The sequence below is a fragment of the Equus caballus genome, chromosome 13 (assembly GCF_041296265.1).
Source record: "Equus caballus isolate H_3958 breed thoroughbred chromosome 13, TB-T2T, whole genome shotgun sequence".
Classification (NCBI taxonomy): Eukaryota; Metazoa; Chordata; class Mammalia; order Perissodactyla; family Equidae; genus Equus; species Equus caballus.
Genome location: NC_091696.1, coordinates 34,234,151 through 34,250,671, shown reverse-complemented (window position 1 = coordinate 34,250,671; position 16,521 = coordinate 34,234,151). Strand labels below are relative to the sequence as shown.

The window sequence follows — 16,521 nt, the reverse complement described above, 5'->3', positions numbered from 1 at the left end:
GAGTCTCTTGATACCCAGATGAGCCCAATGTAATCATCATCCCCTAAAGGAGGGAGGCAGAGTCAAAGAAGAGTAGATGGGATGATGAACACAGAGGTGGGAGTGATTCAAGGAGGGGGCCAAGAGCCAAGGAATGCAGGTGGCCTTGACCAGCAGGAAAAGGCAAAGAAATGGATACTCTTCTAGAGCCTCCAGTGGGAGCACAGCGCTGCGGACTGCAGCCCCTCATTTTACGCATTCTGACCTTCAGAACTTAAGATAAATTTGTGCAGTTTTTAAGCCGCTAAATTTGTGATAATTGGTTACAGCAGCAAAAGGAAACTAATACATCATTCATGCTAGTGACAAAACTGTAACATGCCTATGAATAAATTATTCTTAGAAGGCACATGATCTACACGAAGAAAACTAAAATCTTCTCAAAGGACATAAAATAAGGCCTGAATAGTTGGAGAGAAATATTACATTCCTGGATAGGAAAACTTGATATCTTAAAATGTCAATCCCTTGCAAACTAATATCTAACTTTAAGTGAGTTGCAATCAGAATTCCAAGAGAAATTTAGGGAGAAGATAAGGGGATTAAGGGGCTAAAATTATTTTAAATTTCAAATGGAAAAAATAAGAATCTGAGAATAGTCAAGAAAATGAAAAAGTATGGAGAAGTGGGACTTACCTTACTAGATATTGAAATTTACAATAAAGTTATAAAAATCAAAATAATATCATAAACTACATCAAAAGACAAATGAGGTTTTGATATTGCACTATAGTTATGTAAGATGCTACCTTTGGGAGAAGCTGGCTGAAGGTACATGGGACTCTAGCATTTTCACAACACCCTGTTAGTTTCTAATCATTTCCAAATAAAAAGACTTTTAAAAAAAAAAAGGCAACTGATAATCTGAGGTGGAATGAGAACCTTTGCAAAACACATGGATAAAAATTAACAATTACTAATATTCAAAGAACTTTTACCAGTTGATAAGAAAAAGACAACTGAATAGAAAAATGAGCTGGCAATTCACATAAGGGAACATGCAAATTGTCAATAAGCATGATCAGATGCTCAGTGTCAGTAGAAGTCAAGGAAATGCAAATTAAACCAATACAGCCTTTCTTTCATTCATTACATTTGCCTAAATTTAGAAGTGAAAAAGTGTTAATGTCCAGTTCTGTTTGACAGTGTTGAGAAATAGGAATAGCTGCAACCTATTAAAAAAGTAATTGAGACACATCCATTAAAATAAAAAATGCAAACATCCATTGACCCAGAATCTATTTTACTGAAACGAGAGCCCAATATCCCCAGACTCATCGTCAAGGAGGCATACCACAATATTATTGTAACTGCTAAAAACAGACAAGTTGAATGCCCACCAGTAAGAGAATGGCTGAAGAAATATTTGAGTTAAATCTAACTCATCTGGAGTGATGTCCATATGTTGTTAAGGGAAAAAAGCAAGTTGCAGAGTAATAAGTGTATTTTTTGCACTCCAAGCCACAGCAAATAAGAAAACCAACCAACCCTGGAGAAGAGAAAGCTGTGTCCTGATTACTAGCCCTGGCTACCTCAAGGATAAAAGAGGGCAGAGATCATGACCTCTTTTCACCTTTTATGTCATCTTTCAGCTCCTTAAAATAAACATGTATTTTTTTTTAATTGAGGTAACATTGGCTTATAATACTGCATAAGTTTCAGGTGTACGTCGTTATATTTCGATTTCTGTGTAGATTACATCATGCTTACCACCCAAAGACTAATTACCATCCGTCACCGTACATGTGCCCATGTATTATTTTTAATTCTCAAAAATCTACTAAAATAAAAATACTGATGTCTCCCAATTGCCTATAAAGGGCAAACTCCTCAGCACAACATTTAAGGCCTCTATGGTCTAGCCCCTGCCACATCTATGGCCTCATCTCTCTCCATATTCCTCCCACACTCAGTGTTCCAGCCACACCAAGCTACAGTACTTATAGTTTCTTAAATATGACATCTTGTCTCTGAACCTTTGCACACTCCTCCTGAAAAACTGTTCTTTCTCTTTTCCATCTGGTGAACTCTAACTTATTCTTCAAAACCCAGCTTAAATGACCCCCACCTTCATACCTCAATGACAACATCTGTACTATATTCCAATTATCTGTGTGTAGATGTGTGTGCAAATCTGTGGCATCACCCTTCATTGTACTTGATCGGCATACAAAAAGTTTTTAATGGTTGCTGAATGAATTAAAATTAACCAAATTGGTGTTTTAAAACTTCTGTGTTTTTTGACCTAACTCCAGCGTCATTCAGGCTGTTTTGATGATTTGCGTTTTGATGGGGCATTGTGGGTGCAACATTTTATAAATAGGCTAATTCAGCTTGGTTGAATATTTTGTAAAAAGTTGAGACACTTGCAATCACAGTTCTCCAGTTGCTAGAATTCATTTTTATTTTGAGCTAAATTCCTGAGCAGGGAATAAAACACAAAGAAGAGAATGCAATTGCGCTGTTTTGAAAGTTCAATCAGTGAACTCACTTCCTTTTCTTTCCCCTAAAGGATGTGTAGTGTCAGTCCTGGGCCTGTTTGCCCTCAGATCCATTCCCAGCCCTTCCCCGGCTCTGCTCTCTGTTGCAGAAAGGCTGACTCCTGAAGTCTGCATCTCCAGGCTCTCGTCCCAACTGGCTGCCAGCTGAGCTCAGCTGATGGCAGGCCCTGGTGGGAGACTGGAGGGCAGATAAAGCGAAAAGCCAGGGTATTTCTTCCCCCTGTCTGCTGCAGTCAGCTGCCTCTCCTCCAGCTACTCTGTTCCTCTGAGCCTCCATGGGATATGTCTACGCCTCGTTCCTCATCTTTTGGGAGCTCTGGGCCCTGGCTATATTGCCTCCTCCCTTTGTCTCTACAGCCTAACATAGCAGTGACTCCCTGCTGTTGCTAATCTCTGGGTTATTTCCCGTAACGCTCCGCTTTTGTTGTGAAACAAACTACCCCAAAACTTAACGGCTTAAAACAACCACCGTTTATTTGTAGCTCACAATCCATAAGGTAGCAATTTAGACTGGGATCAGCTGAGCAATTCTGCTGGTCCTGGCTGGGCTTGCTCATGCGTCCACAGTCAGCTGCCAAGGCAGCAGGGGGCTCTACTTTGGGAGCTGGCTGGCTGGCATCTGGGGAGATGGTGGGTCCATGCGTCTCTCATCATCCAACAGTCTAGCCCAGGCATATTTAGTTGGCAGCTGGTACCCAGAAAGAGAAGAGAAATAGGAAAAACCTCTTGAGGCCCAAGCTTAGAACTTATACAACAACGCTACCTCTCAAAACAGGTCAGAAAACCCACCCGGATTCAAGAGGTAAAGAAATAGACTCCATTTATTGATGGGAGAGGAAAAATTGGGGATCGTTTTTCCAGTCTACCACAACTTACCATTATCTCCTCCATCACCTGTCTAACCAAGTCCCTGCATACATTTCCTCCGTGCTAAGTACTAGAAGGCGTTACCGTTTCCCTAGTTAGACCCTGTGTGTATGTTTGAATATGTTCAGGAGATTGGGTTAAGAAGAACAGGACAAATTTATTCCTGAGGTCCCTTTGGATTCAAATATTTCTGTTACGAACATCACCTGCCTAGGCTTCCTTAGAATTAATTATATGACAATAGATGAATCATGAATTCAACAAGGATGAATTGAGTGTCTACCACATGGCAGGCATGATGCTAGGCACTATGGGCTGCGGGGATCAGGGCGGTACACAGGGTGAGTAAGGCATGGTGCCTGCCTTACGTGAGTTAACAGGTGGTGCCTGAAGAGCCAGGCACATAGTAAGTGATAGAGGGGTTTGGCAAGATGTGGGGGACGAGGATGGCGATGACCACTATGATGATAATGCAGCTCACGACCTAGCGGGGGAGAGAAATACATTGCTGAGAGTTTTTTTGGTCTGTCTCTGCAACCTAGAAAGTAAGCCCCAAGAAAGCTACGGCCTTATCTATGTCGTTCACCACTGTATCTCCATTGCCTAACAAAAGACCAGCCCCCAGGATCTGGTAAATAAATATTTATCGAACCTATGAATGAGAGGTGTATGCACAGTGCTAACAGAGTGCAGATGAAGTTAATTCTCAGAACAGGGGAAAGCTTCATAAAAACAGGTGATTTCTAAAATTTAGACTGAGAAAGAGTTGTCACATTTTGGCAGGCAGAGAAAGGGACTGAAAGGAAAACGGAAGACCAGCATGAGCAAGATCAAGGAGATTGGGGGCTGGGCTTCCTGGAGATGATGGAGCCTCTCCTTTCCGGATCACCCTGTTATAATCATCACCTGTATGCACAGCCTCAAGGTCATTGGCCTTGTTTCTCTGAGCCCATCTCACAGAGTATTCAGAAAGTGATTTGAAGCCTGAACTGCTCAGATTTGGCATAGGACAGTAGCACTGACCTTCAGGCTGCTATGAAAAGTCCCCCTCAGTATAGCTGGGGGCAGGTCTGTGTGGATGGGTACAATGCGAGTTGGGCAAATTTCTCCTTGTGGTTTGAGTATTTTTGAATTGTGTGCCCAGAGGCTGCTACAATCAACCCCTTTTTCGAATCTAAACAAACACGTGGGGTTGGGGAGAGGGGAGCCAGAGGCACTGGAAACACCTCTGGGGGAGCTTGGTTGACAGAGAAGACATCTGGCAAGAGTCAGGGCACTTAGCTCAGAGACCGTCATGGAGCCAACCTCCCTGCTTCTCCAGCAAAGAAATAACCCAGCTCTCTCTTCTTATTTCTCTCTGGAAGTGCAGAGAATGCCAAAAAAATCTCCACACAGGACAACACTACTCAGCTGGGATAGCCTGCACCCCCTCCTTCTGCAGTAGACCAGACAGGCCACGAGGTCATTGAGAGAAAGGGAAACTTCAGTGGGCCTTGAAGTTATGCTGGTGCTTCGAGTGCAAGGTAAATCAGAGCTTTAAATTCTCAACCCTGAGGCTTAAACCTCAACGTGATGCTCAACTTCTCTTCCGTCTCTATGCTGCCAAACGCTGTTGCTTCTTACTGGTGTTCCTAACCCGCTGCTCTTCAGCTTTTCTGCAGCTTGGAGGGGATTCACACCTGGGGCAGGGTTTCTGGTCTCATACTAAGAGACTGAACATCAGAGAGAGGGAAAAGCGAGCGGGCTGATGAACAGTAGAGAAGATAGTGAAGCGAGCATGGCTTCAATGGCCAACATGTCCATGTCCTGGACATCGGGGAGGATTTCTCTGGGCATGCAGGCAGCCCCCCTAGGTCGTTCCTGGTCTGTTTTGCTTTGTTTTACCTGAGATGATTTCTAAAGCAGGCTGCCATACCTTCCTCTCAGAAGTCATGGCTACGTAATCATTATGTTTAATTCATACAGTACCCAGCTGATACTCCCTTCCTCATTGTTCTCGCAGAAACACGAAGGGGCAAGCATGGAGAAGAAACATCATGAACAGGAAAGTGACCTGAAAGGGAGAAAATTTCCTTCGTGAATTTTTTACACAAATAGAAAGAACAGATTAGTTATGGCAGAAAAATGAATAAGTGACAAAGATCAAGCTCAAGAAAATCTCCCAGGATCTCTTTATTTTTTTAGAATAAAGAGATAAAAATTATTAGAGAACAGGTGAGACATAAAAAACAGATATTTACTACTCAAAAAAATATACGTAACAGCGATTTCACAAGGAGAGAAGAGACAAGCCAGAATTGTAGCATTCAGCAATTTAGCACAGACTTTATGAGAAAAGAGTGCAAAATCAGAGATACCCAGGCTTGAATCTGAGCTCTGGCGCTTTTAACTGTGAAAACTTGGACAATTTCCTTCTCTATTTCAGTTTTTTGGTTTTATGAAATGAGTTATAATAATAGTCTAAACTTTCAGGGTATTTGGGGAAATTATGTGAGGTGATGTTTGTAAAATAATTTGCATGAGGTTAACAGGTAATAAGCATTCAATAAATATCACCTGTTAGGGGCTAAACTGTGTCCCCCCAAAATTCCTATGTTGAAGCCCAAACCCCCAGTACTCAGAATATGACTATGTTTGGAGACAGGGTCTTTGAAGAGGTAACCAAGTTAAAATGTGGCCATTAGGGTGGGCCCGAATCCAGTCTTACTGGTGTCCTGAGAAGAAGAAATGTGGACGCACGGACACCAAGAATGAATGCCCATGCACAGAGGAAAGATACAGTGGGAAGGCACCATCTGCAAGCCAAGGAGAGCAGCCTCAGGAGAAACCAAACCTGCCAGCACCTTGATCTTGGACTTCAGTCTCCAGAACTGTGAGAAAATAAGCATCTGAGGTTAAGCCCCCTAGTCGGTGGTATTTTGTTATGGCAGCCTTAGCAGACTAATTCATCACCTCTTGTTGTTATTATTTTTAAATCCGGATGTGAAGCTGAGGATCAGGATGCTCTTGGTTTCCCATACTGATAAAGGCTCCTGGACGAACCGTGCAGAGGAAGCCAAAATCCACATTCCTTTTCAGCCCTGTAACATCGGCTGGCCGGCTACAGAGACCATCACTGTATGACTCACGCCGGTTCTCGTCTCAGTGTAGGGTGCAGATCTCTGCAGAAACCAGCTGACAATTGCTATGAGTCAACAGCAGGGGAGTCCCTGAGATTTGGAGCCCTGCTGCTTTTTCCAGCCCCCAGCTCCTATGGGCAGGCTGAGAGCATGTCACCCCAAAATCACGAGGTTTTCCCTTCGTTTCCAAATCATCGCAATTGCCCTTCCATCACCCTCTTGAAGGTCAGAGGGTGAGATTCCACCAAAGTCTGCAACAGATGTGGTTTTAAAATAGCCCCTTCAGAAGCCCACAATTAAAACCTAATTACATATCTTTGCCAATTAGTGAAGGAGTTGCCGTTTCTAGTGATGGCAGAGTCCCCAAAAATCCATAATCTGAAAAAAAGGATGTCTGCTTCCCATTTTCCCCCCAATAACCTACTCTTCCTTCAGTGGCAAGAGCCTGTGAACCTCTGCCATGATTTGCAACCTTGGAAAAATTACTTAACCTCCAATCCTGATGAATTATCTATACAATGGTGCTAACACCTGTTGTTAGGAGAATCAAATGAGACCCTTCATTCAGCCAATACTTGAGTGACATGCTATGCCTTCATTCTTTCATTCAACAAATATTTACTGAACATCTGCTACATACCAATGCATGGGGGGTACAGCAATGAAGAATACCTAGGTGGGGCTCAGCTCCCATAGAGCTTAACTTCTCAGAGGGAGACAAAAAACAAGCAGACAAACAAGATAACTTCAGACGGTGATATGCTATTCAGGAAACAATTCGAAGTAATGAGATGAAAACTGACCGGGGGTAGGTTAGAGGTGGCCTGTCATAGAAGGCTTCTCAGAGGCCTGAATGACAGGTCACACATGTGAGGACCTGGGCAAAGAATGTGTTACCAGAAGAAGGTAAAGGGAATGGCAGGTGCAGAGGTTCTGGAAGGAGAGACGGATTTAAAGAACAGAAAGAAGGGCAGTGGGGAGAGGGGGAGGAGCCCCAGGAGAGGCTGGAGAGGTGGGCAGAGGCCAGATCGCAAAGGATCTTTGTGGACATGGAAAGTATGATCATTCTGTGATGGAAAGTATGGAAAGTTCTTTGGTCCACACAAACCAGAGAACTGAAAGACCAGTAGCTTGACCTGAGTTAAGACAGAGGATGAGCGTTTGAAGATGGGGTTTGAGATCACTCAGGGCCCCCTGGCTTTGGTCAGAAGTTTGGATTTAACTCAGGGTCTAACGCAATGGTTCCTGGTACTGACTGTGCATTGGAATCACCCAGGAAGCTTTAAACAAACACTGATGTCTGGCCCCACCCCCACCAATTCTGATATAATTTGGAGTGCAGCCTGGGCATGTGGGGTTTTTTTAAAGCTCCCCCGTGATTCTGATGGAGAGCCAAGGTTGACCACTGGAATGAGAAGTCACTGGAGGAGGGTTTTAAGCAGGAGAGTGACATGATTTGAATTCTCCCTAGGAGAGATCATGCTGGCTGCCACATAAACAGATAACACCCCCACAGCAGTGCCAGGGACCTAGTTGGTACCCAAGATTCGCTTCCCTCCCCGTATCCTTCCAATCTTTCAGAAATTTGGAATTGTGGAACATTGCAGAGAGAAAGCCCAACCAGATGTTAAGAGGGAAGTACCTCACGGGATCCGCCTCCAGCTAGAGACGGCCTTTTCCTTTCTCTGTTCTTGGAATTGTCCATCCCTCCTCCTCCAGGCCTGGAGCCTCACATCCTGTGTTTTTCAGATCCAAACTGTGTACATTCTTTGACAGCCCTGAGGACCCCCAGCCCCCAGCAGAGCAGCTCCAAGGAACATTCAGCAGCAACTTAGTGAGTTTATTTTGATGAAATACAATAATTATGCTTAGCAGCTGTTGCTATTTAAAATAAGAAAAACCTGGGCTTGAATTTCAACTGTTTGGTAAAGCATGTGCCCCACCAATCTGGTCCAACAAAATCAGACATTCTGAAATCCACAGAAGAACTGGAGCTTGTTACAGGAAGTTAAGATGCAAATCATATTTTGTTTGAAATGAGCCCGATGAATGCATAATTTTCCACAAAGAAATACTTTTGTGTCAGGATCCTTTTGCCAAGAACCGAAGTTCTTGGGCTGCAGCTGTTAGCAGTGTCTGATTGTCCATTTCAGACTGCAGGCAGTTCTGCTTTTCTAAGAGGGATTTGAAGCAAAGACAGGAAGAGGACAGAGCTACTCTCGTCAATTGTCTTCCAGAATATTCTCTATAAGAGCTGCCTATGCTTCCCAGATGATCATACTCATCCTCAGAATTTGCAGAGACTGGACCCCATGGTGAATTATTAGCTACTCACCGCTTAATGTTCATTCAGAAGGGGCTTTTTCCCCTCTCTCCCAGCACCTTTTCTGAGCTTGGGGTCATTCTATTTGTCGGAAGTCTTTTGACTTCAAGCGGAAGAAATCCAATTCGAATTAAATAAACACACAAGATAACACAGGAGAGGAATGATTTGTTCTTGCAACTGGAAAGTCCAAGCATGGTTTGGCTTCAGGTACACTGGATGCAGGTTGAGAGGAACAGGAGAAGGAGCAGGTGGTGGACCAGTCAGAGGAGTACTGAGCAGCTCTGTGGGCCCAGCTTTTGTTGCCATGGGTTTGCAAGGCACCAGTTTCCAATTTGTGTGATTTTTCTCCAGGTGTAGATGCAGAAAGGCTGATTGAGGAATTTGGATTGAGTTTGGCTTGACAGGTATGATGAAAAGATAGAAGTCGAGAAGAACAAGAGAAATGATCATTTCAGATGACCACCCCCAAGATGAGTCTGAGCTTGAGAAGGGGCGAAGAGGCATGAGACGGGGGCCAGTGGACTGGGAGAGAATGGGGCACTGGAGGTCACTACAAGGTGGAAGGATAGGTGTTGTGGGAGGAATGGGAACAAGAGCTCTGGAAGGACAGGAGATGACAGACACTGAGGGGTGTGATAAGGACAAATCATAGGGTAAATATTTACAATCTCCCACCCACACCCATTTTCCAAGGAGGGGAGGTTCTTTGATTGTTTGATCTGCTGCTGGGGCAATGGATGAAGATGCAGAACACATGAAGAACTCTACACAAGGGCATTTTAAAAAGACAGGTCCAACTTGAGGCAGAGGAGAATAAGCAGCTGGCAAGAGGAGGCAAAGAGGAACGGGAGGGTGAGACAGGAGAAGGAAGAGGCCTGGGAGTTTTGAGTGGGCTGCAAGGACAAGAGATAAAGAACTGCCATAGATGTGGGACTCTGGGGAGACAGTGGAGATCATTTTTAGGAAGTCTTCCTGGATATTGTCTGATGTAGCCTGCCCCTCTGCCACTGTCTCAAGACCCTTTCAGTAAGGACTCACAGTGTTTTTCATGGCTCTCTGGAGAAGGAGTATTTCTTTTGCTTGTGATACCATGCTGAGAAATAGGCTTGAGGAAACTTGGTTTTACCGTGTTTAGAGTGAGATATAGCACTGTAAGATTTTTAAGATGGAGTCCATGCGGGCCCACGCTGTAGCTGTGGAAAAGGGCTGAAATGACGTGGAGGTGAAAGTCAAAAGAATCAAGGTCAGAGGACTTTTAGGCTAGAGAACCAGATGAACAATGCAGGTGACTGTCAGTATTTGGCTTGAAAATGAAGACTCTGGACCAGGTCCCAAAGTCTTCAGTGAGGAGTATCTAGGAAGTAGGTGAATGACAGCAACCAGAGGGAGGATGTGGTATAATCCGACGGTGGGAGTCTCAAAGGAGTGGGGATGTTGACATGCCTGTGGAAAGAGCACTGAGAATAAGGGCTCCAACATCCTCCTTCTGACCCAGAACAAGTGGGGTGTGGACAATGAGGAACCCCTATTTGCAAGAGCTGCAGGAGGAAGTGAAATCCTGGAAGAAGAGTCAAGTTTCAGTTAAAACAGGTTCATGGAGAGGTGGAAGATGTTTACCTTGGAACTGGGCACAAGAAGGGTTACGAGGGCGGGGAGAAGTGGGGGGTTGGGATCAAAAAAGCGGAAGCAGAGAGTTGGCTTTTCATTGGCTGGCTCCTTCTCAGCTCACAAATTACCTCCTTGATCTCGCCATCTACTCTCTCCATCTGCCTCCACAGTTACTATAGAGCATTTCTGCCTGTTTATTTCCTTCATATTATTTAATTCTAAATAAATAACTAAATGTATTTATTGTCTGGTTCCCCAATCAACAACAACCACCACTGCAATGTAAACTCCATGAAAGTAGGAACCTTGTTTATTTATTTACTGCCTTATCCCCAGTGCCTGGCATCTAATAAGCACTCAATATATATATATGTTGAAGGAGTTAGTTAATGAACAGATCAATGAATGAATGAGTGAATGAATGAAGGAATAAGTAGCCCTAGGAGGTTGGGAGGATAAAAGAGCATGGGAGTCCCTGAAGCTTCCACATTTGGTGAGGGGCCCTGGGATACAGGGATTTGTACCCTGGTGTGCTTGGAGTTTCCTAGTTCAACTCCTGAGGATGGAACCTTCCTGGCCTCGTTGCTGTGTCTTGGGAAGTAAACCTTAAGGAGAGATACACTTGCTTAAATCCACACTCTCGCATTGGTATGTGTTAGCACCAAGTTCTAGCCTAAAAATACTCCTCTCTGATATCAAGGACAAAATTTATAAACGTGAAAGTGGTTATTATGGTTTAATCACAGGCTTGGTGGTAGTGACTCTTGGCAATCTCTCTGGGGTATCAACAAGAGAAGAGTAAATATGTCATGTAGGTGGTATTTTTAGTCTCACCCACCCTTCCAAGCCAAACGGGAACATCCCTACTGAAGGTCCTTGTGACTCCCTGGGCCCCACCCCAGTCCTTGCTGCCCAGAAACCAAGTCGTGGGGGTTATGGTGGCAGCCGCTAAGCAAAGTAGAGCAAGGGGGTCTGGTGGCTGCTACCTGGGACCCAGCTCATTCCTTGTCGGACAGACACCAGGGTCCTGGCTCTTGGGTCAATAGCCCAACCTATGCTTCCCAATTCCTGTGGGCAACTCACACACCTCTTCCCCAGAGGGAGGCTAGGCCAAAAGTTACATATATCCCATGGGAATGAAAAGGCCCATCCCTTGAAAACCCCCCTTCTGTGACCTTCTTCCCCAGGATTGTCAGCTTCACCAAAAAAAGGACAAACAATCCTTGACTGAGCCCTAGAGCCATGAACCCATCCCAAAGAGTCTCCCAAACTATGTCTCTTCTGTTCAGTGCCGGGTTTTAGACATGAAGTCAACCCTCCATTCTGAAGGTGGGCTCCATGACAGGCATTGCTCAGGGCATCATGGTGGTTGGCACGTGGTCAGGAACTAGACTGCCTCTCCCCACACCCCGTGGATGAGGAGGACACATTTGGGGAACACTTGCAGTGTACTAAGTGCTAAGTGTACACTGTGCTAAGTGCTTTATATGCATCGTCTCATTCAGTCCTCATAACGGCCTTATGAAATAGTATGGATATTCTTCCCATATTATTTATATATATATTATATTTATTATATCCATTTCCCAGAGTCACATAGCAAGTGGGATTTTGAACCTGGGCAAGCTCTTTCTCAAGCCTTTGCCCTTACATACGATGAGGTTTTGTCTGAATTGCCCATCTGCCCTCCCCAGGAGTTTATGGTCTACAGAATGTATTGTTTCAGCCCAACAACAATCACATACTTCGATTCCGTTTGTTTTCATTGGGGAACAAACTTCTCTCACTGTAAGAACATGAGGTTCTGGGGCCGGTCCCATGGCCGGGTGATTAAGTTCGCGTGCTCTGCTTCAGCGGCTCAAGGTTTCACCGGTTCGGATCCTGGGCACCGACACAGCACCGCTGGTCAGGCCACACTGAGGCAGTGACCCACATGCCACAACTAGAAGGACCCACAACTGAAATATGCAACTATGTACTGAGGGGGTTTGGAGAGAAGAAGTAAAAATAAAAAAATTAAAAATTAAAATAAAAAAATTAAATTAAATTAAAAAAAGAACATGTATTTGTGATGGAGCTGACTCCACCCTCAGCCCCAGAGGTGGCCTGTGGCCCAGGCCCAGCCGATCAGAGCGTACCATTTCCCTTGATCCCAAAGGGATCAGTGGGATTGGTCCATGTGTATGGTCCTATAAGAGACAATACAGATCCTTGTTGTCCTTGAGGCCACCTTCTCTGCTGACTTGCTGTATGACTTGTGTATGACCTTGGGCGAGTCATTTACCTCTGTGGGTGTCTGTTTGAAAATGTTACATGAGATCAGAGCTACTCGCACTGTGGACTGGGGCAGCTGGCCTCCCCTAAAGTTTGATAGAGAATGCTTGGGCGCTACCCAGAGCTCCCATATCAGAATTTCCCGGGCAGGGGCCCAGAATGTATGCTTTAACAAGCCCTCCACGAGAGTCTAACGCATACTGAGGTTTGAGAAGCACTAGATAAGCTGGTCTCTGAGTCTATGAGTCTATCAACCATTGCGCAAAGAGAATCAGGAAAAACAGAGGAGGGTCCAGCATTGACAACCATTCCTTTTCCCTCTTTCTTTTCTCTTCCGTTTTCACTTTCTACCACCTCCTACTTTTGCCTCAGAGGCTCTCCCATGCTGCTCTGGGGCAGCAGGAAATGTGTGGGGAGTCTCATGCCCTTTCTGCCTAGCCACTACCAAGCCATCACTCCTAGGTTATGGCTGTCACAGCATGCCGGCACCTGGTAGATTTAAGAATGTAAGCAGGAGCTGCATCTATTGGTTCATGGCTATATCCTTGGCTCCTAGAACAGTGCCTCGCATATGATTGGCCCTCGTTAAGTATTTGTTGAATGAATAAATGAGGGCTATCTCCTCCCCAAGACCCCCTGGATGTGATACAGAAATTCCCAAACCTAAGAGTCTGTATTAGTCTGCTCTGGCAGCCAGAACTAAATACTACAAACTGAGTGGTTTAAACAACCGAAATTTATTTTCTCATCGTCTGGAGGCTGGGAAGTCTGAAATCAAGGTCCAACAGGGTTCATTTTCTGGCGAGGGCCCTCTTCCTGGCCCACAGACAGTTGCCTTCTCGCTGTGTCCCCTTATGGCCTTTCCTCCGTTCACATGCATGGAGAGAAAGAGAGAGGACAAACCTTCCGGTGTCTCTTCTTATAAGGACACTAATCCTGTCGGATTGGGGCCCCACCTTTACAACCTCATTTAACCTTAATACTTCCTTATTCCAAACAGAGCCACACTGGGGATTAGGGCGTCAACATCAGAGTTTTGGGGGGACACAAGCATTCAGTCTCTAACAGAGTCCGAATCATTTCTCCTTCCCATTGCAAAGGCCCCCGCCTCTGTCTCATTCTCACACTTTCTTCTACTCTTCATCTCTGCCCCAGCCCAGGGAATTTTCACCTCCTCTAGAGCAGGGAAAATTGGCTAAGCAAATAGTCTTCTAAATCTGAGGTAGAGACCACGATCTCAGCTTTAGGAGTTCAAAAGCCATTCCTCCATGACATTCTCCATTAAGGCTACAGATGCTTCGTTTCTCATTGTCCAGGTGGAGGGGGGTCATTGGGTAAGGGGAACCTATAAGAGGAAAAAACGCATCAGTTGACAAAGCAGAATAGTGCCCCTCTATATAAATAATCAAATTATAAGACTTGGAATAAATCATGAGTGTGATGTTTTTATTCCATTTAAGTCACAGAGGGGAAGAATAAAGAAAACGAATAAGGTTTGAAATGAGATCGATCATGGTATGTAAAAATAAAAAGCAAAAACGCAAACTGCAGAAGGTTGAGAATGGTGAGATCTTGTTTTTAGTAAAAAATGAATATGTGAGTGTTACATGTTTACGTGATTTACCGGTTTCCGGGAGGGTGGCAGGGGGGCGCCTGAATGGAGCAGACACTCAACTGTTCACAATAATTACCTCTAGGGAATGTGATTAGGGAGTGAGGATTTTTACTTTTTATTTTATACGCAACTGCATTTAAATACATCTATTAAAATTTTTATGTGAATAATAAAATGCTAAAATGTGATGGGAGAGAGAATTAAAAGAGAAGACTAGATACTTGAGATATGATGTTTCTTTTGTTAAGATTCAAATAAAACAAGGCTGAGATTTAAAAGAGGCAAAAACAGATATGGTTTGAAATAAAAGAATGCAGATCAATGCAAAGAAGTTATGACAATCATACACCCAAAGTTTAAAAAAAAAACACCCCATGAAAAGTTAAAGATGAAAAGGCAAAGTTGAAAAGTTAAAGATGTAACAATGAGGAAGGAACTATGTTGAAAAGATCTGTAGGAGAAAATAAGAAAACAAAGATCAAAGTTGAGAGATCTAAAAGACGGCGGAGGAAGTCAGCAGCTAGGAGTGGCTTTGTTCACACGGTTTTCGTCTGGCTTCCCTTGTGAAAAGTCTCCCGTCGGAATTTGTCCTGCAAGCACCCTCAACCCCTTGTACCTCCACCTCACACCCCTGGGCTCCGACTTCTGTCCACGGGTGACTTTTTGAGCACCTCCTTGTGAACACAAGGTGTGGCTCCTTGAAACTACGAAAACACAAATGAACACAAAACGGTTGAGCTGGTGGATTCTAAGCCAGAGAGAAGCAGTTCTGTCCTGTGTAGTCAAATCAGCTTTGGAGAAATATTCTGAACCCTTAGCTCCCTGAGGGAATGCCTCGCACCCGCCCCGGAGCAGGACAGAGCTGAGTTCAAGTCCCACGCAGGGTACCTCTCTGCACCTCCATTTCCTCTTTGTAAAGTGGGGGAGATAAGAATCCACCTCCTAGGCTTGTTTTGAGGACTATGTATGTATAAAGAGTATTAGAAAACACTTGAGTAAGTCCAATTCTCTCCTTTTGCAAAGGTGTAGAATATGATTTGAAGATTTCTCCACAGCAAGTATGTGGGGGAGTTTCCATTGAACTCAATGTCCTCTCTCTCCAGGGGCCACTTTTCATTATGCCAGAGTCCGTTTGGGGATTACATTTTCCATTTGCTTGTTGTCTTCAAGGGACATTTTTGGTTGCACGCCTTCAAAGTTTCCAAGGAGCAGAGAGATTTTCAGAGACTGTCACCTGCCCCAAAGAACTATCTTAGGATCAGTTGAGTCCTCTGAAGCTGGGATAAAAGTTCAGCTTTCACTGAAAAGGGCTTCTCCAGCATCAACGAAAGGAAGACTCACGTGTCCTCCTCGGGGTAGAAGTGGGGAGGGCACCTTAGCCTTTCATTTTGCTGTCATCCCTGTCCCCTTATTTGAAGACACAGACTAGAAGGTTAGAAGGGCAAGGTAATAGAGCTGTCTTCTTGTAAAATGAACTAAAATGATATGGAATGCTAAAGATGGACCAAGCAGCCATTAAGCAGTCTGGGACTGCCATCCCCCGACCCACAACCAAGGCTGCTTTAAACCCTCTAACACCTGGCCTTGCAAGCAGAGAATGGAATTAACATGGAAGAACCAGGGCCAAGAGATGGAGAGCGTGAGATCAAAATCTGATGATATCCCATCTGAGTCGCCCGAGCCAGATAACCCCCGAACTCTTCTCTTACATGAGCTATTGTCCTTATAAATATACTCCTCCTCCCCATCTCTTCCTGAAAAAGTTTCCAGGCTAAACTTCCATGCCTCAACAGTGCGCTCTCCCCACACCCAAAGTCTCTCCTTGGGGACTGATAGGGATAAAATCCTAGCAGTTTCAAATGTTTTCTCTTTCTTTGCTGTATCCCAAAGGCCAGCAGGGTCACCAGGTCATGTGTACCACTCAGCTAGCAGTTTACCAGCCATAGTGAGGAGGAGACTCCTGGCTCTCTTCTAGGGGTAGTGGTTAGTCACTGCATTAGAATTCAAATAACGCTAGGTGAAGTCTAAAATATAGCTGGCCAGGCAGGGCTCCACCTTCACAGCTTGTCCTTCATCCAGTGGATGGCTAGTACCACCCATCAAATGGCAAGACACTTCCCCCTTGTGTCTCTAGGAATTCTCAAAACGAGGGAAGTATCTCACATGCAAGAC

General features: G+C 44.5%; 1 long non-coding RNA gene across 1 annotated transcript in view; it reads right to left on the bottom strand.

The window, feature by feature from the left end:
- Positions 1–2,988: 2,988 nt before the first annotated feature.
- Positions 2,989–16,521, bottom strand: part of LOC111767523 (uncharacterized) — a 53,161-nt gene continuing 39,628 nt past the window's right edge. Inside the window, exon 6 of the long non-coding RNA XR_011424709.1 lies at positions 2,989–3,228. This is a non-coding gene — a long non-coding RNA (uncharacterized lncRNA). The remainder of the gene's footprint in view (positions 3,229–16,521) is intronic.